This window comes from Rhinichthys klamathensis, unplaced genomic scaffold, assembly GCF_029890125.1.
Source record: "Rhinichthys klamathensis goyatoka isolate OS25496 unplaced genomic scaffold, OSU_Roscu_1.1 h1tg000849l_1, whole genome shotgun sequence".
Taxonomy (NCBI): Eukaryota; Metazoa; Chordata; class Actinopteri; order Cypriniformes; family Leuciscidae; genus Rhinichthys; species Rhinichthys klamathensis.
In genome coordinates, this window is record NW_026607223.1 from 232,720 (window position 1) to 257,266 (window position 24,547).

Here is a 24,547-nt window from a genome sequence, read left to right on the forward strand (position 1 = left end):
ATACATCATTAAAAAGATATAAGACTCAAGATTCAGTATTTGACCACTATTGTATTCTGAGAAACTTATAGTGACAGTTATGTCTTAATTTGTGTCAGGAGTTATGAAATGAAAAAAACGAGTCGATACCTTTAATATGAATTATGAGCGTCAGCTGGTCCATTCATAAAAAACACTCCGTGCTGTCGTCATGACAGCGATTCACAAAACAACGTCCCTGAGGGCTTTTAGCTCAACAATGTGCAGATGTGGAGAAATATTGATATATTCTCATAGATTCACATCATATTTCTATAGACAGGAATAATATTTATTGAATTTATACCCAAATGCGTCGATGTAATCATAATGATCGCTTCTTACTGAGATGTGCTGTGTTTTCCATTCATACCAATAGCATGGGGGCGCTATTATGTCCAATAAAAGTCCATATATGGATCATGAAGAAGACCCATAGTCATGTGACATTCCAGGACGTCACTGAGTGATACAGAAAGTACAGAGATCGCTGTAACATGCAGATAAAGATGTTTTGAAGACAATAAACATGATTGCAATGATATTTGAGTTACCTGTGTTCTTCAAGCCATGCCAGGTATTTCATAATAATAGATTATATTTATAATGTAATGCTAATCGATATAGATTTCATCATCGTTCAGAACACTAAATAATACATTTTCTGTCTGATTTTTTTTTAATATGAAGCCAAGTTAGATCACAGGAGATTATTTAAAACACTAGACTTGCTTTATATAGTGAGTTTGGAGCGCAAACATAGTTTTAATCTCATAAATGGTCGTGTATTGATGGTGTGCTAAGCTAACATGCTAGCGAGCCCAGGCGCACCTGCCACGAGCAGTTATTGTTTTATGATTTTTTTCTAAATAGGAATGCTTACTGAAATGTTTCAGTGCATTTGATAGCAGTTTCAAATATTTAGTGAGAACTTTGATAAAAGAAATTAGGGTTTGAAACCCTATGAATAGCTTGTGAATAGCCAGTCGTTAGTAGCTATAATGCAGACAAAAGAAATGCATATTTAGAGCCATAATAACCAGTCTGGAGAGGTGTAAATGTGTGCAGGGGAGACTGAGACTGAATGGGGCACCACAAAACAATAGAGACAATAGACTGAATAGATGACTCAGAAGATGACTAAACATCAGTTTGCTAATAGAGTCTAATCAAAATAAAGTAATTTGACATGATCTTGAAAAACATTTAACTAAATACAGAGCTTTATACTTATCATTTTCAGATTTTAAATATAAAATGGTCAGACATGTGGCTTTAGCTGCAGTTCATTTCTAGATTGCTCCAGGGCCAACTTCAATTTTATTTTCATGAAGATGTTTCATAAAAATAAATTTCTAATAACTTTACAAAACTTTGAAGCTATTTAAAATTGTTTTTTTTCATTATGACAATAATTAATTCTACATTTACAATAAACAACCAAGTGTCAGCTTTCAAATGAGATCATACTTGTGCTTTTAGTGCAAAGGGTTCATGAACTGTATCTGTTTTAGTTTGGGTATGTCATTTCTGGGGATTTTTCAAAAGTGGGCTTGAAGCTTAACAGGTTAACAAGACCAACTCTTAGCCTGTTTGGGCTGCGAGAAAAATTATTTTTTGGTTCAGCATAGGGGTGTGACGAGACGCTTATCTCACGAGACGAGACAAGACACGAGATTGGGTTCACGAGAACGAGACGAGACGAGATTTTTGCACAATTTTTCAGAAATCCTCAATGACAAAATTTATGACTGGAAAAATAGTATGCAGGTGCATTTTTCAATGTTTTAACTAATAATCTTCTAATGCATGTCATTTCAGGTCTACTTTATGAGTATGAATTATCAAATGCATTGAAATAAAACAATATTCAAGCACTGTAAAAGGTTTTTATTGACTGGCTTTTCTTCTGTATGATTTCACATGAGTCTCTTCAGACCTTACTGTACATGTAAGAGTTTTCAGAACTTCTGATTGAGGCTGTGTGGGACCTCCTAACTGAACTCCTTTACATACATTTAACAGAGAAATAAAAACAGTATAAATAACAAAAATAAATAACAGTTTTCTCTTAGTCTTATTAAGTGCAAACAATAAGTGCAACCATAATCAAAGTTAGCACACAGACTCTTTATAATTGTTGTGAAATTGCTGTTTTATTTTGCACCGGCAGTTATAGGGTTAATGCAGTGAGTTCGGAAAAGGCCGGGTAGAGAGAAACGAGGCTGGTGCGTTTGTCTCTACAGCGTTCCGATTATAAGTTCAGAAACGGAGCCTCCCTTGTCTGTTGTCCTTTATACGTTACAGTGCTCTCTCAATATTCGCAGTGCAAACAGAGACCATAGCCGCAAATAAACAGTCCAGAGATGGGTATTGGGAGACGGACTATTGTATGTATGCAGCCTAATTTGTGCGCAATGCACATCAGGGAGCTTGTGTTTTACTTTCACTTACAAATTCGTGACCGCGCGTATAGGGAGCAGTGGTGCTGAGCGCGCATATTCTAGAAGATAAGACATTTATCAGACGTTTAGTCTGTTGCGCAACGAATCCTCCGCTCCGCCATCATCACGCGATCAGTGAACTGGGATTCGTGCTGCACTGATTGCAACAGCAATTCGTGCTGGATGAGCAGAGCAGACTTTCACATTAGTTTATAATGGTTTTTATTTTTTTTATAAAAACAACAAAACGATAGTTTAGGCGAATGTGAGTGTAGCAGTGAAATATTCATGGCGATATCGCGAGACAGCTTTTTCACTCGACGAGAAATCTCGTCATATTTAGTCTCGCGAGATCTCGTGGCACGAGATCTCGTCACACCCCTAGTTCAGCAACATCATCACACACATATGATGGCGACCATTACAGATTTTACGGTCTGTTTCATTCAGGAACTGTCTCGCGACGCGTTTCGGCCATCCTACGGCTCTCATCAGGCGAGTTCGAATGACTATGGTGTCTCATTCCCTCTGTACTTTATAGTAATACCGAGGGCAGGGCCCCTCCCACTCTCTCTAAGCACCATCAGCATGTATATGCTTCATAAATTGTTTTTCTGCTATCAACTTTGTTGTTTTTAATTTTAAAATTCATCTCTAATTTTTATAACTCTATACATACACTCACAAACACTCCAGGAACATCCCAATGCCCAAAATGAAGTCCAGAGTCCGAGGCGCGAGCTGGATTACCTGAGGTCTGAATCTGGTTATGGGGAAATAAAATCCAGAGTCTGGACCTGGGGTCCAGGCACGGTTATGCACTGTCCTTCCGGCCGTTGGACACTACGGGCAGACAAACTACTTGTCTTGCCTATACATTAGATAAAGAATTTTGTTTTATAATATCACTTCGGGGTACGCGAACCGAATTCACAACACTTTATCTGTAGAGTGGGAAAGGGATCCTCCATAGGGAGAGGATAGTTGACACTTCAGCATTGCATTGTCATCGGGTCCAGGCGAAGCTCCTTCGTCAGATCTGGGTACGGCCTGGATCCGGCAGGCTGCGGGAAAACCTCGGGATAAACAAAGACACTAAAATTAGCGTAGATGCCATTCTTCTTATGATGTAAAGAGTACATCTGGATTTAAGGGAAGTGTTCCCAGTTCCGGCTGACCTAATCTATGCAGCCAAACATTGAATTATAGAAGTCTTATGTGAATGCTAGGTCAAAGAGACGTGTTTTTAGTCTAGCTTTGAACTGACAGAGTGTGTCTGCTTCCCGGACAATGGTAGGAAGACTGTTCCAAAGTTTTGCTGCTAAATAGGAAAAGGATCTTCCGCCAGCAGGCGATTTAGATATTCTAGGTATTATCAACTGGCCGGAATTTTGAGATCGCAATAGACATGAGGACTATAATGCTTTAAAAGCTCGCTCAAGTACTGCGGAGCTAAACCATTTAGTGCTTTGTAAGTAATCAACAATATTTTAAAATTTATACGATGTTTAATAGGGAGCCAATGCAGTGTTGACAGAACCGGGCTGATATGGTCATATTTCCTGGTTCTGGTACGAACTCGAGCTGCTACGTTTTAAACTAGCTGTAGTTTGTTTATTAACCCTCTGGGGTCCAAGGTGTTTTTGGGGTCCTTGAGATGTTTTGACATACTCTGACATTTGTGCTTTTTTCAGTTGCTTATAAACATATTACTGGCAAAGGTGTAATTACACTCTATATAGCACACACAGGGCTACCATAATGTGTTATCAACATGTATGTACATTTTTGTATTTTTGAGAGAATATTGTTTATGCGTGGTTATTGAAAAAACTAAAACTTAAAGTTTCTGAAATAAGGCCACAAAACACATACTAAATATGTGTCCACAAGACTTTTGACTAATGGATGTTGTCGCCTAGAGTTTTTTCTTCAAAATGATCTGAAAATCATCCTGCCTTATCATTCACATAAAACAATAGATTGGTTTAAATTTAAAAATGACACTTTTTGTTTGGAAAGGCAATATGCGCAGGGGTGTGACCTGCTGTGATTCACACCTGAGAAGACAATGGGCCCGCATAATGAGCGCATAATGGGGCTGCATACTAATGACCCTTTCATTCAGGTGTGTCACTGAGCCACAAGAATGCAATGACAATATATATATATATATATATATATATATATATATAATACAAAATTGGTTCACAGTTCCAATTATTTATTTATTTTTCAAATTGTGCTTGCAAATTGTATAATATCAAATGTAAAAATTTCTAGTAATTGTGCAGTTAATTATCATACTGTTTTTACAGAAAGTTTGGGAATGTATCCCAAATGTGTCACTAATAAAACACAATACAAATAATTTAAAGAGGAGGCTTATATTGAGCTTTTAAGATTTACCTAAGATTTATTTATATGTAGCCTACATATATTTTTGCTATTTTAATAAAAAGGTTACAATTACAACAACAATTAAAATTTTAACTATATTTCAAATGTAATATTTCTTTGTATTATATACTAAAGTATACATTTTATCATACATATTTCACAGTTGCGGATTAATTAGTTTGAATATAGCTTACAATCAAACAAACACTATAATAACATCTTAGCAAACAAGCTTATTTGATGTGGCAGTATTTTACAGGTAAAACGACATCTTGTCTTTCATATGTAACATATCGTTTTTATGATTAGGACATATAAATGTTAATTTGCAGTTTAATATGTTGCTTATACAAAAATATTTTATTTCAACATATTTCAGTCGATTTTTACTCATCTCAGTATTGGAATATAGTTCGGTAAAAGCTGTTCATTCATTCACACACAAAAACGCGATTCAAACAGTCTTTTTGTTTACAGACACTATTCCATATCGCGATTAGCACAAAGCACTTGAAAATAAAGAATGTACCTATTTCCTCGGCTGGATCCGTTGCTCCTCCAAATGAAACTACCTGTAGCCTACTTCTGAGGTATTTTTTTCCAGGATTATTATTAAGATAGTACTATTATTCCTCACAGCGTCGTAAATCTGAGTCTCTTTCGGTGGGTTATCCAGCTGGTGTGGGCGTGGATCGCCTCAGAGCATTTGTGTTTGAATAGAGCGCGCGCTCCGTGGGCGTGGTCAAATTAACTTTAATGAGCTGAGACGAGAACGACTATCATCTCTCTCTTTTCGTACAGATTACATAAAATGAGAAAAAAATTTTTTTAATATAAATTACTTCATTTAAAAGAAGATAATTCAGGCTTCATGCCTGTGTGCCTGTATACCTGTTTGACTAAGTATTTGCAGAGTTACAGATGATTTTTCGGACGCGTTTCAGAATGGACTTCACTGACAGAGAGAACGCAGAACGCGCATCATGTTTATTTTTCTTTATTAGGCGAAAAGCACAACACTTTGTTTTTATTAGGAGGTTCCACAAAAAAAATACAAACTTAACAGGATCGAATGATGTACAACACTTATATGTAAGATCAAAATTAACAGAGTAATTTGAGTCTCTTTTGCACTGATAAGGAAAAAAGTGAGCTGGTATCGCCGGCGAGACCGCCGACCCCAGAGAGTTAAGCGTGCAGGGCAACCACCCAGTAGAGCATTACAATAATCTAGTCTTGATGTCATGAACTAATTGTTCTGCATTTGTTAATGAGAGCATATGGCGTATTTAGATATATTTTTAAGATGGAAAAATGCAGTTTTACAGATATTAGACACGTGACTTTCAAATGAAAGATTGGTATCAAAGAGCACACCCAGGTTCCTAACCGACGACGAAGACTTGACAGAGCAGCCATCAAGTATTAGACAGTATTCTAGGTTATTACGTGTGGAAGTTTTTTGTCCAATAATTAGAATCTCTGTTTTTTTCAGAATTTAGTAGTAGGAAATTACTAGTCATCCAATTTTTTATATCAGCTATGCATTCCGTTAATTTTGTGAATTGGTAAGTTTCGTTAGGTTTTGAAGAAATATACAGCTGAGTATCATCGGCATAACAGTGAAAACTTTACATGCTACCATTAGGAAACATGGAATTAGAGTGAACAGCAGCGGTCCTAGTACTGAGCCTTGTGGTACGCCATACTGAACTTGTGATCGATAAGACATCTCTTCATTTATTGCTACAAACTGATCACAGTCAGATAAGTATGATTTAAACCATGCTAATGCAATTCCACTAATGCCAACATAATTTTCTAGTCTATTTAAAAGAATTTTGTGGTCAATAGTATCAAATGCAGCACTAAGATCAAGTAACACTATGTTACAGCCGGCTCTAAGGCTGCAACAAAAAGGAGACCGGACGCGTCAATTGCTAGCAAAACATTTATTATCACAAGGGAAAACAGACATAAACATAATATAAATAACGGACATGTGTCAAGGTCGGCCAGGACGCTTAGCGAAGCACAGAACAACCGAATCCATCCCCAAAGCCAACGCCGAAAAGCCGCCCTCACAAGCAGTCCCCACCGCGTTTCATACTGCATCTAACAAGTGTCAGGTGTGTTGGCCCCGCCCCCTCCAGACGGCACCTAAAAGCAAACACACACAACCACACACACGCACATACGTACAGCCTAGGCTGAGAAGTCACACACCCCCCCTTGAAAAATCCCAAATCCATAAAGAAAATAACCCATAAGTCAAAACACATAAGACATTGAAGATATCCAATAACATTTCTGAAAACTTCTAACCTATAATTTAGGAAAATAAATTCGACCCACTAACCCCTCCAATCTCACCTACCCCACATCTTCATCCCCAGCAATCCGGATCCTGGAAGCAATTTTAAGGTGATAAATAGTAAAGCAGGGAGAAAAGGAAAAGTCAACAGCATCGTAGTCAACAGTTACATAGCCACGTCAAACGTACGCGACAACGCATCAGCCATGACATTATCAACCCCTCTAATGTGCTGAACCTTCAAATTATATGGTTGCAGAAATAAAACCCACCGCATCAAACGCTGATTTGGACTTTGCAATGAATGCAGAAATGTCAAAGGATTATGATCCGAGTAAACCAGCACCTCTGCGCCTCCCCCCACATAGACGTCAAAATGCTGTAGGGCCCAGATAATAGCCAAAGCTTCCTTCTCGATCACTGAATAATTTCTCTGATGTACATTAAATTTCCGCGAAAAGAAGCAGACGGGGTGATCCATTCCACCTTGATCTGACTGCAACAAAACTGCCCCAGCTCCTACATGACTCGCATCAACCTGCAGTTTAAAAGGCTGATCGAACTTAGGTGCAGCGAGGACTGGGGCTGTTGTCAGCAACAATTTCACATTATCAAACGCTCTCTGACAATTAAAGGTCCATTCAAATTTTGTGGAACCTTTCAACATATCGGTCAAGGGGGAAACCACAGTGGAAAAATTAGGGCAAAAGCTACGACAATAGCCCACAAGTCCCAAAAACCGCATCAGCTCCTTTTTGGTCGATGGAGGAGGGAAACCCTCAACAGCTAAAATTTTAGCTTGAAGTGGACGTACCTTACCCTGTCCCACCTCTTTTCCCAAGTACTTCACTGTGGCCTGGGCAAATCCACATTTCGATAAATTGACTGTAAGGCATGCCCCAACCAGACGATCAAACAATGCCCGTAAATGCTGAAGGTGCTGCCTCCACGCTTCACTAAAAACAATAACATCATCCAGGTAAACCGCGCAACCCTCCAAACCCAGAATCACCCGATTCATTAACCTCTGGAAGGTTGCCGGCGCATTTCTCAACCCAAAACTCATAACAGAACACGAGTATAACCCTGAGGGTGTAATAAAAGCAGTTACCTCTCGGGCACGTGCGGTTAACGGCACCTGCCAGTACCCCCTCAGGAGGTCCAGCTTACTCACAAACTTAGATGAACCAACTTGGTCCACACAATCCTCCATACGAGGAAGAGGAAATGCATCGGGCTTAGCTATCTTATTCAACTTTCGATAATCAGTACAGAATCTTTGTGTACCATCTGCTTTTTTCACCAACAAGCAGGGCGATGCCCAACTAGAAAATGAACGTTGGGCTATGCCATTATCCAGCATATACTGAACCTCAGAATCCAATACTTTTCGTTTCTCAAGAGGAACCCTATAAAAACGCTGTCGTATTGGTAGCGCATCACCCACGTCCACATCATGATCTATCAGATGAGTGCGCGACGGCACATCTCCAAACAACCTAGGAAATTTAGCCACTAAACACATTAATTCGGATCTATGCCCATTCGACAGATGACTTAACACATTCTCCAAATTCCTAAGTGCTTCAGAATTTCGTAGACGAGGTAACAACTCACTATTCCCTGGTGCCCTCACATCCTCCCCAGTTGAAGGAGACTCCTCAAAGACGGTGACGGCAAATGAAACAGGGCTTATGTTTCCCTCAGGGCTACGGGAGAAATATGGTTTGAGCAAATTAGCATGACAAAGTTGATTTGATTTCTTACGATCAGGAGTAGCAATGATATAATCCTGTTCTGACACCCTCCGCAATACGGTATAAGGACCAGAAATTTTTGCACAAAACGTAGATCCTGGGTAAGGTAACAACACTAATACTTGATCGCCTGGACTAAAAACACGGCATTCAGTATGGCGATCAAACAATCTTTTCATTTTTATTTGCGCCTTCCCAAGACGTTCTCGCGCTTTCTGTCCTGCAAGAAACAGCCGCCTCCGGAACAACTTTCTAGGCGGTTCCTTGCCCTTTAACTCATCTTGCAAAACTGCAAGTGGTCCCCGCACCGTATGACCAAACACCAATTCGTTTGGACTAAACCCCAAACTCTCTTGTGTCACCTCCCGAGCCGCTAGCATCAGCCAAGGCAGCCCATCCTCCCAATCCCGGTTCAATTCAACACAGTACGCCCGCAAAAGCGACTTCAGAGACTGATGAAAACGCTCCAATGCGCCTTAACTCTGCGGATGATATGCGCTAGACTGGTTGTGCTTCACCCCAAGCTGTTTCAGAACCTCTGCAAACATTCCAGACATAAAATTGGTCCCTCGATCGCTCTGAACAATCCTAGGTATTCCAAAAATAGAAATGAAATGAGTCAAGGCTTTAACCACAGCCTTAGTAGTGATCTTGCGCAAGGGATAGGCCGCGGGATAACGGGTTGTTTGACACATAACCGTCAACAAATACAAATTACCTGATTTCGACGGTGGCAATGGCCCAACACAGTCAATCATTATGTGTTCAAAAGGTTGACTTACTACCGGTATTGGACACAACGGCACCGGTTTTAACCACTGATTAGGCTTACCAACCATCTGGCAGGTGTGGCAGGTTTTAATAAATGTTGCTACATCTTTTTTAAGACGAGGCCAATAAAATTGCCGCAAAATTCGGTGATAAGTCTTATTAACTCCCAAATGGCCTGCAACATCACCATGGGCAGCCCTCAATACCACCTCCTTAAATGGATCCGGCACCACCACCTGAATTAACGCCTCGCTGCCTGAATCCTCATTTTGATGACTCCATTTCCTCAACAGCAACTCCTCCTGAACAAAATAACCGTTTGCCACACTCTCCACCTCCTCAGGGGGCACCACAACAGCAAACAAAGGTTGTAAAATAGGATCCTTTCCCTGCGCAACTATTAACTCACTCCGAGTAATAGAAGAAAAAACAGCTAACCCCGGTACCTCAACTTTTTGCACTTCTGCACAATCGGATGATAAAGTACGACTTATTGAACGTGTTACGGCACAAGACACAAACACCTCAGGGAAATCGCACCCCAATTCATCAGATTGCCCTTTCAATGGAGTAAACAAAACTACAGGTGGAGGAACAACATCCTTCCACACTCGCCCCCCTGCCAAATTATTTCCCAAAATTACCGAAACGCCATCAACAGGTAACGACGGACGCACTCCAATGGTTACCTCTCCCTCCACCAATTCAGATTTCAAATAAACTCTGTGCATAGGAACAGATAACGTCTGCAGCCCTATCCCCCTTATCAATACGTTCTTCTCCGCACTTGAGGCGTCAGAAAAAGGTAGGATCGAGTCTAAAATGAATGATTCTGATGACCAAGTATCTCTCAAAATTCGAATTGGTACTTTATCAACACCATCAATTAAAGAGACAAAACCATCAGTAATAAATGGAGCATAATTTACCCGAGAATCGGTCTTTACCGTTTTTGATCCCATTATACAATCAGACAATACTGATGGTGGATTTTCAGGACTAGATACTGTCTCTACCAATAAGGTGGGAGCAAAATTCATCTTTTTACCTCGTGATCGCAGTTTGCTTGCCAACACTGGACACTCATTTTTCCAGTGACCACTATTAAAGCAATAATGGCAAATATTATCATTACTCTTCCCTCGCACGGAATGAACCGACCTTCGAGTCGGAGGCACAACCTCAAATCTTTGCGAGCGTTGCTGAGACAAATTCTCTCTATAGCCAACACTACCACCCGCACCCCCATCAACCGATCCACTCCTATGAGTTAAGATAAATTCATCCGCCAGTACAGCGGCTTCAGCAACAGTACTGGGCTTATTTTCATTGATATACGTAGCAATGTTGTCAGTAACGATGTTTCTAAACTGCTCCAACAGAATCAAATCTCGCAGTTCTTCAAAAGTACTCACGTTCGAAGCAGCGCACCACCGGTCAAAATGTGCAGTCAACTGTCTACCCACTTCTACATGAGTCTGTAAGGCTGGTGCCGGTATGTCTGATCGACCCCTCAATGTGACAAAAGGCCCTCCTGGGAATTAACACTTGAACTATCCCTTGAATATGTAACTCCCTCTTGCATATGTAACAGGAACTTTGGAGACGCAGCACACAGTGCAGTTCACACTTCACCCACACTATCTCCCCCACATCCCCCTCCTCCTCACATTTTTGTACACACATAACATTGCATAAGGTTTCAGTGTATTTCAGGTAACTACTCATGTTTGGTGTCTTTTGATGTATCACAATGCGCCTGGTGACATGGTCTCATTCTCCCAACTATGATGAAAAGCTAAAAGAAGTTATGAAATGTGAGAAAAGTGATGTGTCCCATAATAGCCTCATTCAGACTACCTCCTGTATGTAAAATCAGGCAGACCTCACAGTGTGAGCCCCTGAATAGACAACCAAAATCTAATTATAATGACAGACATCACCATTTGGTAACAATTGAATTATCTGGGTATATAAGGGAAAAGAGCAGAAAAGTTCGGGGAGTCTGTAGGTTGACTGCCCGCACAATCGCTGTGTGTAATTTTGTTGACAGGTAATAATTTCTACAAATTCTATGATTTCTGAATTGATATGCTTAACTGATGATTTATCCTCTGAATTGGATTTGAAGTGATTACATCATTACCTGATCAATAAATTGTAAACGTTTGATTTTATTCTGAGTGACTCTGAAAGACTGTTTATTCCCTAGATTATTGGATTCGTATATTTCCACATCTTTCGCGTCAGTTGAAGACAATAAACATGATTGCAATGATATTTGATTTACCTGTGTTCTTCGAGTCATGTCAGGTATTTTCATAATAATAGATTATATGTATAATGTAATGCTAATCGAGATAGACTTTCAAATTGTGCAGAATACAATAAAATAATATATTTTCTATCTGATTTTTTTTATCTGAAGCCAAATCAGATTACAGAAAGTTATTTAAAACACTCGACTTGCGCTATAAAGTAAGTTTGGAGCACAAACATAGTTTTATTCTCATAAATTGTCGTGTATTGATGGTGTGCTAAGCTAACATGCTAGCTAGTACTGAGCACCTGCTACCTAACTTCGGTGTAATTTTTTTGATTTTTTTCTAAATAAGAATGCTTACTGAAATGTTTCGTTTTTCAAAAAGGGCATTTGATACAGTTTCACTGTGAAGTGAGAACTTTTATAAAATAAATGAGGGATTGAAACAGTGTGAATTGCTAGTCGTTAGTGATTATAATGCAGACAAAAGAAAAGCATATTTAGAGCAATAAACAGGCTGGAGAGGTGTGAATATGTGCAGGGGAGACTGAGACTGAATGGGGCTCGTTTTTGCATCACAAAACAATAGAGGCTATAGACTGAATAGATGCTTATAAGATGACAATAAACACCAGTCTAATCAAAATAAAGTCATATGACATGATCTTGAAAAACATTGAACTAAATACAGAGTTTTAGACTTATCATCTTCAGATTTTAAATATAACATGGTTAGACATGTGGCTTTAGCTGCAGTGCATTTCTAGATTGCTACAATGCCAACTTCAATTTTATTTTCATGAAGATGTTTCATAAAAATAAATGTATAATAACTTTACAAAACTTTGAAGCTATTTATAACTATTTTTTTTCATTATGACAATAATTAATTCTACATTTACAATAAACTTCCAGGTGTCAGCTTTCAAATGAGATCTTACTTGTGCTTTTAGTACAAAGGGTTCATGAACTGTATCTGTTTCAGTTTGGGAATGCCATATCTGGGGATTTTTCAAAAATGGGCTTGAAGCTTAACAGGTTAAAGATCAGGTAATTAAATGGGATCACCTCACGGGATACATGACTTTGAAGGGTACTGAGACCTTGTTTACCAGTCGCACTTGTTGTCATGAAACTCACAATTATGATGTCTGTACATGTAACACTTAGCAGCCTTTCTCCACCAATGATAGCAAACTCATAAATGTTGAATCGTTGCATGGCCATTCAAATGCTGTTCAGGTGTCTCATACACAGTGGTGCATCATCAGTGAGATGAATTCGTTCACATATGGAGGACTGACCTGTCCTGCTAATCACTCCTTTTGCTTGGAAGTGACAGAGGACTTTTCTATGGGCCAGATTGACATCCTCGGAAGGATGCCAAAGGACGCAGAGGTCTCTCCATGGTGGGACGACACCTTTTATGAACACGGAACACAAGCTTTGGTCGACACGATGGACTTGGTACAGAACATCGTCCTCCAAACAGAGTACCACCTCTCTCAAGCGCAAGTGGAGACGAACTTGGCGCGAAAGACTGCACAGATCCTGTCTAGCTCATCTACTCGATCGGCACAGACTGCATACACCTGGTGGGACTGGGTACTTCGAGGTTGTGCGGATGGAAGCGCACTCATCTTCTCCTTCACGCTATTCCAATGTTGCTACTTCCGACACCTCATCAGATCAGTAAAAGCATCCACCAACACCATCTTAACTCTCAGCCCCTTGAAGCTGCCCACCTTACAAAGACTGAAGTGACACCGCAGGAAACCCTGTGAGTGGCCCACGGTGCCAAAGGAGGGACTGTAAGGCTGGTGCCGGTATGTCTGATCGACCCCTCAATGTGACAAAAGGCCCTCCTGGGAATTAACACTTGAACTATCCCTTGAATATGTAACTCCCTCTTGCATATGTAACAGGAACTTTGGAGACGCAGCACACAGTGCAGTTCACACTTCACCCACACTATCTCCCCCACATCCCCCTCCTCCTCACATTTTTGTACACACATAACATTGCATAAGGTTTCAGTGTATTTCAGGTAACTACTCATGTTTGGTGTCTTTTGATGTATCACAATGCGCCTGGTGACATGGTCTCATTCTCCCAACTATGATGAAAAGCTAAAAGAAGTTATGAAATGTGAGAAAAGTGATGTGTCCCATAATAGCCTCATTCAGACTACCTCCTGTATGTAAAATCAGGCAGACCTCACAGTGTGAGCCCCTGAATAGACAACCAAAATCTAATTATAATGACAGACATCACCATTTGGTAACAATTGAATTATCTGGGTATATAAGGGAAAAGAGCAGAAAAGTTCGGGGAGTCTGTAGGTTGACTGCCCGCACAATCGCTGTGTGTAATTTTGTTGACAGGTAATAATTTCTACAAATTCTATGATTTCTGAATTGATATGCTTAACTGATGATTTATCCTCTGAATTGGATTTGAAATGATTACATCATTACCTGATCAATAAATTGTAAACGTTTGATTTTATTCTGAGTGACTCTGAAAGACTGTTTATTCCCTAGATTATTGGATTCGTATATTTCCACATCTTTCGCGTCAGTTTAGCGACGGCTAATATTCCGTTACCATTTTACGTGTACTTGAACGAGGGGGCAAGCTATTACCGACTAGAATCAGCAAACGCTGTTTTAATCAACCTAGGTTCGGGTGTGTCCATATCCACTGTTTTAAGTTAGTGATTACTTTGGATAAACGTGCGTGGTTTACAGACCACGGGCTTGACCTGAAGCCATCTTAAGAGAAGTTGAGTTGATGAACTGTTTCCTTTTATGGTGGTCAATCGTCCCTACTAAAGTAACACATTAATTTAATTTCTAGAGGAGGCGTTCAAGGGGACTTGTATATATATCTTTGATTATACGTGTGAATACGGCAGATCCTAGATATTTAGTCAAATTACCTCTGAATTGGTTATTGGAACTGACGGGAGTGTGTCGTGCGGCCTTTAGAGAAGGACTGCTGAGCGATATAGTTTCCTGATTGCGGATAAACTAAAATCAGTGTTGAAAAGATTAATCAAACATTCGCTAACGTTTAATGATGCACGGATATCATTAAAACCTATTCATTGTATGGAGTCAGATGAATTAACGAGTCAATACATATGAGAAAATATATTGCATTTAATCTTGTTGTGTTGCGTGAAAGGAAAGGCAAGAAATACGCAGAGTAACCTTCTTCCGCTGATTGGATGCCGCATTTGGACCAATCGAGCCGGACTTTACAGTGGTGACACGCCTCCGTGATCTCGTAACCAGAGACGAGAAACGCCTTTCCAGCGCGACATTCAACTTGAACCCTGCTTGCCCGGGACATGAGGTTTGAACTCCTTCTCACCTATCTCCAGCTGTCGTGGTAAGTTGATCCTTTTACTTTTAAGTGTTGAGGGAAAAACTGTTTGCACATCACATATAGACACATTTTTAGCATGGGTCGGTATACCCTTTGTTAGACCGGAACCGAAAATCCGGTGGGAAGAAGAATTAGACGGGAAACATGTCTTTTCAGGGAAAGTACAACAGCGTAGATACGGAGAAAATGGAGATTCTAGGCATGCAATTGCAAAAACTCCTTGTTCGGTTAAGCGACAAGGGATTACAATTAAGCTGGAGCAATAACGAAATAATATCCTGGTATTCTGCTGAGGGTGCGAAGCTAAAATCAAAAGCAAAATACAAAAAGATTCCCGCTGCAATTGTTTATTTGCTTCGTCGTAACGACCTCGAGACCATAGCCGAGAACGAACGAACAATAGCAAATATCAAAGAAATCGAAAGATTGCGGTCTGACGAATTACTAAAGTTAAGAAAACAAGTCGAAGCGTTCGCGTACGAACAGCAAGGGTGGGCTAGACAGCGTGAAGAAATGGCCACAAAAATTGATCACTTTCAAAGAAAACTTCAAACTGGCAGTAGTTACATATCTGCTCTCGAAGAGTGCTGCGATAAATCAGGTTTTCCAGTAGCCGCAGTTAAACAAGCAGCACTGGATGAAACCTCCGAGCTAGACGCTAAAAATGATAGTGATGATGATGACGCCGCGTTATACAGGCCACAGAGAGAAACTCGTAAACGAGCTTTTGTGGAGCCTGAAGAGCTAAACCTGCGAAGCCCAGTAAAGACTCGAAAACAATCGAATGATTTGTCAAAGAGAACCGTTAAAGTCGCTGTGCTTAAAACCATGACGAACGCGGATGATGAAATCACAACAATCAGCCGCCCGTTAACATGCGAAGAATGTTCTAGACATAAACAAATCGTAGGAATTATGCCGAGAAAGGGGCCGTTTCAACCCTACTGGGAAGCATTGATGTTACAGGCCACGGTGTACAATTTAGAATTTAGAGATGTATGGCAAATAGCTCTCCTCACTATCACTGAGGAACTCAGGCCGAAACTAACAGAAGACATGAAATCTGGCAATATAATGAACCGAAGAAATAACGAAACCGACGATGCTATCTACGAGCGTCTAAAACAGGCATTATTAGACATGAGGGGACCGACACATGCAGATTGGAGCAAAATATTAGAAATCAAACAAGCGAATAATGAGTCATTTGAAACGTATGCTGAACGATTATGGGTGACATACAGAGAACACTCGGGCCTAGAGGACGTAGACCGCAACCATGACGCGTTACTACAAATTGTGAAGAACAATGCAGGCCTCCCAGTTCAAAAGGCTTTATCAAATGGTGTAGATCCGGCCGAAAACACGTTCAGAGCAATAGTAGACTGGGGATCAAGAATAGAAAACAGATGGAAATCAAAACCCCGTAGCGTTGCGTCCGCACAATGGTTAACAGAAGGGAACAGCTCAGAACAATTTCACCAAAGATCTCTAAGCAAACCGCAATGCCACTATTGCAAAAGGCATGGCCATTTCATGAGAGATTGCGTGAGAAGAAATAAAGACTTAGAGAAAGAACAGGGAAATCATTGCCAAAAACCGCCCTCTAACCACGACTCTAACCTGTACAAACAATTCGCTGATTTCATCACCGAGTTTCAAAAACAAAAAAGTCAAAATGGCGCCCACAACATGAGCGGAACGACTGAAAAATATCAACAACAATAGGGACACGTGGCCTCCATCGCCGTAGGGAGCATAATTAAGAGTGGAAACCGAATTAAAATAAGAGCTAATTTAGGAGGCCGGTTAGCGGACGTACTTATTGATTCTGGCGCATCTTGCTCCTGTACAGACATTCCATTTCCTTTAACCAACGAAACTATTCAGATAAAAGGCATCGGCGACACGTTAATGATTGCGACAAAAACACAGCCAATTCAACTTGATTTAGGCGTGACCGTATTGAAAGAACCCCTCTGGTATTTACCTAATAACAGTGAAGGGACTGTACTGGGAATGGACATTATGCGAAAGTATGGCTTTGTAATTCACTGCTTTGAAAAGCAAATTGAATTGAAAACAGACAGAACAGTCAAAATGTGTTTACCAAAAAACACAATGAGCATTATGTCCATTTCCACCCCAGATCCCATTCAACAGATGGCAAACAAACACGATCACATTTGGGCCACGCATGAACATGACTGCGGCCTCATTGATTTTGTTGTGTGCATTGAGGGGGAGCCCCCTCCCCCACAAAAACAATTCCGCATCAAACCAGAGGCCGAGTCAGCTGTTCATGAAATTGTACAGCAACTTGAAATTAGAAAAAATAGTTCGTCGATGTAACTCGACCACTAACTCTCCGTGTTTACCAGTACCAAAATCGAATGGTAAATGGCGTCTTTGTATTGATTATCAGCGTCTCAACAAAGTTTTGCCTAAGGCGACACCTATAGTGGCAAATCCATCGACGTTATTATCACAGATTTCAACACAAGCGTCCTGGTTTACAGTGCTCGACGTAAAGAACGGTTTCTGGTCCATCCCAATCAAACGCGCTGATCAGTGGAAATTGGCCTTCACTGTGAATCAAATCCAGTACACTTGGGAGCGAATGCCACAAGGCCTCCATAACAGTCCTGCGATTTTTCACAGAGCATTAGAAGACACGCTCAATCCATTGACAGGGACCGGAAACGTGATCCATTATGTTGACGATATACTTATCGCGACCGAGGGATCATTTGATGATCATTTGATACTCGTCGACGAAGTACTGTTAACACTCTGTAAAGCTGGTTTCAAATTAAACAAAGAAAAAGCGCAAATCGCACAAAACGAGGTCCAGTACCTGGGTTACACGATTACGCAAAGCCACCGAGCTCTAACAGATGATAGGCGGAAATGCATTGCTGAACTTCCAAGACCACACACGTTAAACTCCTTACAGAAAGTGCTGGGAACAGCTAACTACTTAAGAGACTTCATTCCAGATTTTTCAAACGTCGTCACGCCATTATATTCCCTTTTAAAAGGAAAATCAAAGCCTTCTGACGTCCTCGAATGGTCAGAGGAACACGAAAAAGCCTTCACAAATCTAAAAGAAAACTTGTGTTGTGCCCCCGCACTCGGCCTGCCCAACCCTAAAAGAGCCTTCCACTTACAGGTGGACGCAAATGAAAACACTTTGAGTGGCGTGTTAGCTCAGGATCATGGGGGAAAATTGCGTCCGATCGCCTATTACAGCCGAAAAAAGTCCACGATTGAACAGGGATTCGACCCATGCACTCAGCACGTACTGGCGGTTCACTGGATGTTGACAGCAACTGAACCGATTGTAGATTTTCAACCTATCGTTGTGCACACAGTGCACACGCCAGTAAAGATGTTGTTGCAGGGTCGAATAAAAGGTGTGTCGTCGCAAAGGTTAGCAAGATGGCTAGCAGACATACAGGCACGTGACATCACAACAGTTAACGACAGAATATTGCCTCACTTATTGGGAGATGTAGAGGGCCATCCACACACATGCCAACCTACATGGCAGCCTGACAGATTGATTGTTCCTGGTGTGAGTGCGGTTCAGACTGTTCCTGTTGACTTGAAACAGTACCAACAGGAACTGTGGAGTTCTGATGGAGAGCTGACACCGCACCTGCAGCAGGACCAACTAGTCAAAGTCACTGAAGGCATGGTTTTGAGAGACGATAAATACATTGTTCCAGAAGCCCTCGAGAAACCAGTGATAAAGTTGTACCACGAGTATGCACACGTATCAGCTCCAAAAACACAACAACTGATACAAAATAATTTCTGGTGGCCACAAATGGCATCAGACATTCAAAGGTGGTGTGACACATGCATCGTTTGTGCCACCATCAACCAAGGTAAGCCTGGCCATACAAAGCTGTGTAGACCAGAGCCACCCAAAGGACCTTGGGAGTCCCTTCAATTGGATTTTATAGGCCCACTACCCACTGCCAAAGGGGGGTATCGTTATTGCCTTGTAATAATTGACAAATTCTCCAAATGGGTTGAAGCAATTCCTACTCGCAATAACAGTGCAAACACAGTGGCACGTGTGGTAGCGAACCAAATTCTCCCACTCTGGGGAGCACCAATCCAAATTGAATCTGACCAGGGCACACACTTCACAGGTCAGGTGATGAAAAACATATGCCAGATGCTGAACATCAAACAAAGATTCCATGTTTCATACAGGCCGCAGAGCTCTGGTATGGTGGAACGTGTTAACCGCACCATAAAAGAAAGCATCTCAAAACAGGTTGCACAACACAGAAACCAATGGATTGATGCCCTACCCACAGTCCTAACTGTACTGTGGGCAACCCCTTCAAAAGCCACAGGTATCAGTCCATTCGAACTCATGACTGGAAGAGTCATGAAACTGCCTATTGACCCAGAAATTACCCCAGCAGACCTGGGGCCTCTCGTGATTGCAACTCAACAATCCGTGTTAAAGCAACTACGAGAGAGGTTGGAAGTGCTGCATGCACACGCTGCTCTGAAACAGCAGCAGTCAGACCTAACAAATGATGCACAATTCAACCCAAACTCTGAGGTGAAGTTCTCAGAGGGAGACATGGTAATGATACGTGTTTTTGTGAAGCAAGGTGCGTTCACACCCAGATGGCATGGCCCGTATGAAATTAAGGCTGTATGCAACAGCTGTGTGGCTACAACCATAAAAGGGAAACTGCGATGGTATCACATGTCTCAGTGCAAGTCATTTAAAGGTACACAGAATAAATGAATAACTGTCACTAACTTTTCTTCTTGCCTTCCAGGTCGACTGCAGCGATCCCATGGAGGCCGGATGAAAGGAAAGTGTCCGGGCCCACGTGCATCAGACTGGGCCAGAGGGTTTCACTCGCACACAACCTGAAATGTGGGAGGTGGGTGTGGAAATATTCCAAGGGGCTTTTCACACCAAAAATCACAGTCGCACCCAAAGAGACAGCTACATGGCCTCCCGGTATAGTACCGGATCCAAATTGCACACCAAAAATCTGCTGTAGTACAGGTAGCACCCACCCACCTACTGGAAACATTTCAGGATACACTAGAGCACCAAAATTCATGCACAACCTCACTGCCTGGTATCAGCTTAAAATAGATCCAGGTGACACAATAGGCAGCATGTACACTCTACACGAAAACAACAATAATGGCACAGACCCAAAATTATGCTATTATGTTAAACATTTGGAACCTGCAACATATAGGTGCACACATACAGAAACACATAATGACACACATATAAGATTCAAAGAGTTAATGTACGATCTCACATCGTACACACCTAACGAGCCGAAGCCAAAAACCTTTGTGTGGACCAACCGAAAAGAAGGAACGTATTGTGTCGGAGAATGTACTCATAGCATAGACAATTTCACCAATCCACACAACTGTTCTTGGACTGTTATGTATTGTTTTAATCTGACCACCTGCGGGTACACTAAACCCAAAATTTGTCCAGAATTACACCCAATTCCTCCTGGCGGACTGATTAGAGGAAACATCAACAAAACTTTGTTACATGACGTAAATTTGGTAATGACACACGTAACTTACAACATTTCCAACATACTTTCTGCCTATACAAAACATTGTAATATTAATGATGAGTCATATGCATGGCTACAGTCACGAATCGATGATTTAATTTCTGATTACAAAGACAGACTTGCTGTCCAAATTCCACCTACTCGCTCAAAACGAGACCTGCTCAGCAGTATGACCGGCTTGTTTGGATCAATTAATTCAGCAGCCAACACCTACAAAATAACGAAACAATCCCAATTCTCCACATGGTTGACAGACCAGATGGCCACTGGTTTCCAACACCTCACCAATAGCAATGATAACATTATCAAAGCGGTTCGTTCTGAGGCGCAGGCGCTTCTGACGATCAGCCACACATTGTTCAATCAGACCCGTACCATCGAACGTGACTTAGCCTGTAGATCATATGCACAAGATTTATTCACTGCCACACGACAAGAAATTTTAGATCTTCGCCTTCACCAGACCCCTAGACATGTTTTAAATGATTTAATTGAAGTTTTAGATTTGCATAGATGGTTCTCTTCAGAAAAAATGAAAAATGTCAAATATTCAGAACTGTTATCCACAATTATGATGTATACTGGAAACGAATGTATTGGTTGCATTGGATTTTTTGCCACTTTTCCTTTAATACACCCAGATCAAGTTTATCCACATTCCACTACTATTCGCTCTATTGGGGTGGTAGTTAACCTGTTAACCTTCACCAGTGCGTGGGCGCTCTGAAGCGTTTTTTTTTTAAATAGTTCAAAGTTACTATCATATTTAATGTTATTAACTTGACAAACTATACATCATTAAAACGATATAAGACTCAAGTTTCAGTGTTTGACCAATATTGTATTCTGTGAAACTTATAGTGATAGTTATGTCTTAATTTGTGTCAGGAGTTATGAAATTAAAAAATGAGTCGTTACCTTTAATATGAATTATGAGCGTCAGCCGGTCTCATTCAGAAAAAAACTCCCGTGCGATCGTCATGACAGCGCTTGACAAAACAACGTCCCTCAGGGCTTTTAGCTCGAACATGTGCAGATTTGGAGAAATATTGATAGATTCTCATAGGTTTACATCAGACTTCTATAGACAGGAATAATATTTATTGAATTTATACCCAAATGCGTCGATGTAATCATTTTGAGCGCTGTATACTCTGATGTACTGTGTTATCAATTCATACTAACAGTCTGAGGGCGCTGTTTGCACAGTAAAGTCCATATATGGATCACATGAAGAAGAGCCATAATCATGTGACATTCAGGAAGTCCTGACACAACAAAGCTATCCGAGATCGCTGTAAAGTGCAGATAAAGATGTTTTGAAGACAATAAACATGATTGCAATGATATTTGATTTACCTGTGTTCTTCGAGTCATGTCAGGTATTTTCATAATAATAGATTATATGTATAATGTAATGCTAATCGAGATAGACTTTCAAATTGTGCAGAATACAATAAAATAATATATTTTCTATCTGATTTTTTTATCTGAAGCCAAATCAGATTACAGAAAGTTATTTAAAACACTCGACTTGCGCTATAAAGTAAGTTTGGAGCACAAACATAGTTTTATTCTCATAAATTGTCGTGTATTGATGGTGTGCTAAGCTAACATGCTAGCTAGTACTGAGCACCTGCTACCTAACTTCGGTGTAATTTTTTTGATTTTTTTCTAAATAAGAATGCTTACTGAAATGTTTCGTTTTTCAAAAAGGGCATTTGATACAGTTTCACTGTGAAGTGAGAACTTTTATAAAATAAATGAGGGATTGAAACAGTGTGAATTGCTAGTCGTTAGTGATTATAATGCAGACAAAAGAAAAGCATATTTAGAGCAATAAACAGGCTGGAGAGGTGTGAATATGTGCAGGGGAGACTGAGACTGAATGGGGCTCGTTTTTGCATCACAAAACAATAGAGGCTATAGACTGAATAGATGCTTATAAGATGACAATAAACACCAGTCTAATCAAAATAAAGTCATATGACATGATCTTGAAAAACATTGAACTAAATACAGAGTTTTAGACTTATCATCTTCAGATTTTAAATATAACATGGTTAGACATGTGGCTTTAGCTGCAGTGCATTTCTAGATTGCTACAATGCCAACTTCAATTTTATTTTCATGAAGATGTTTCATAAAAATAAATGTATAATAACTTTACAAAACTTTGAAGCTATTTATAACTATTTTTTTTCATTATGACAATAATTAATTCTACATTTACAATAAACTTCCAGGTGTCAGCTTTCAAATGAGATCTTACTTGTGCTTTTAGTACAAAGGGTTCATGAACTGTATCTGTTTCAGTTTGGGAATGCCATATCTGGGGATTTTTCAAAAATGGGCTTGAAGCTTAACAGGTTAAAGATCAGGTAATTAAATGGGATCACCTCACGGGATATATGACTTTGAAGGGTACTGAGACCTTGTTTACCAGTCGCACTTGTTGTCATGAAACTCACAATTATGATGTCTGTACATGTAACACTTAGCAGCCTTTCTCCACCAATGATAGCAAACTCATAAATGTTGAATCGTTGCATGGCCATTCAAATGCTGTTCAGGTGTCTCATACACAGTGGTGCATCATCAGTGAGATGAATTCGTTCACATATGGAGGACTGACCTGTCCTGCTAATCACTCCTTTTGCTTGGAAGTGACAGAGGACTTTTCTATGGGCCAGATTGACATCCTCGGAAGGATGCCAAAGGACGCAGAGGTCTCTCCATGGTGGGACGACACCTTTTATGAACACGGAACACAAGCTTTGGTCGACACGATGGACTTGGTACAGAACATCGTCCTCCAAACAGAGTACCACCTCTCTCAAGCGCAAGTGGAGACGAACTTGGCGCGAAAGACTGCACAGATCCTGTCTAGCTCATCTACTCGATCGGCACAGACTGCATACACCTGGTGGGACTGGGTACTTCGAGGTTGTGCGGATGGAAGCGCACTCATCTTCTCCTTCACGCTATTCCAATGTTGCTACTTCCGACACCTCATCAGATCAGTAAAAGCATCCACCAACACCATCTTAACTCTCAGCCCCTTGAAGCTGCCCACCTTACAAAGACTGAAGTGACACCGCAGGAAACCCTGTGAGTGGCCCACGGTGCCAAAGGAGGGACTGTAAGGCTGGTGCCGGTATGTCTGATCGACCCCTCAATGTGACAAAAGGCCCTCCTGGGAATTAACACTTGAACTATCCCTTGAATATGTAACTCCCTCTTGCATATGTAACAGGAACTTTGGAGACGCAGCACACAGTGCAGTTCACACTTCACCCACACTATCTCCCCCACATCCCCCTCCTCCTCACATTTTTGTACACACATAACATTGCATAAGGTTTCAGTGTATTTCAGGTAACTACTCATGTTTGGTGTCTTTTGATGTATCACAATGCGCCTGGTGACATGGTCTCATTCTCCCAACTATGATGAAAAGCTAAAAGAAGTTATGAAATGTGAGAAAAGTGATGTGTCCCATAATAGCCTCATTCAGACTACCTCCTGTATGTAAAATCAGGCAGACCTCACAGTGTGAGCCCCTGAATAGACAACCAAAATCTAATTATAAT

General features: G+C 40.7%; 2 pseudogenes; both read left to right on the forward strand.

The window, feature by feature from the left end:
- Positions 1-8,104: 8,104 nt before the first annotated feature.
- On the forward strand, positions 8,105-13,764 carry LOC130078279 (uncharacterized; annotated as a pseudogene).
- A 7,014-nt stretch (positions 13,765-20,778) lies between these two features.
- LOC130078281 (uncharacterized) lies at positions 20,779-24,082 on the forward strand (annotated as a pseudogene).
- The last annotated feature ends 465 nt before the right edge of the window (positions 24,083-24,547 follow it).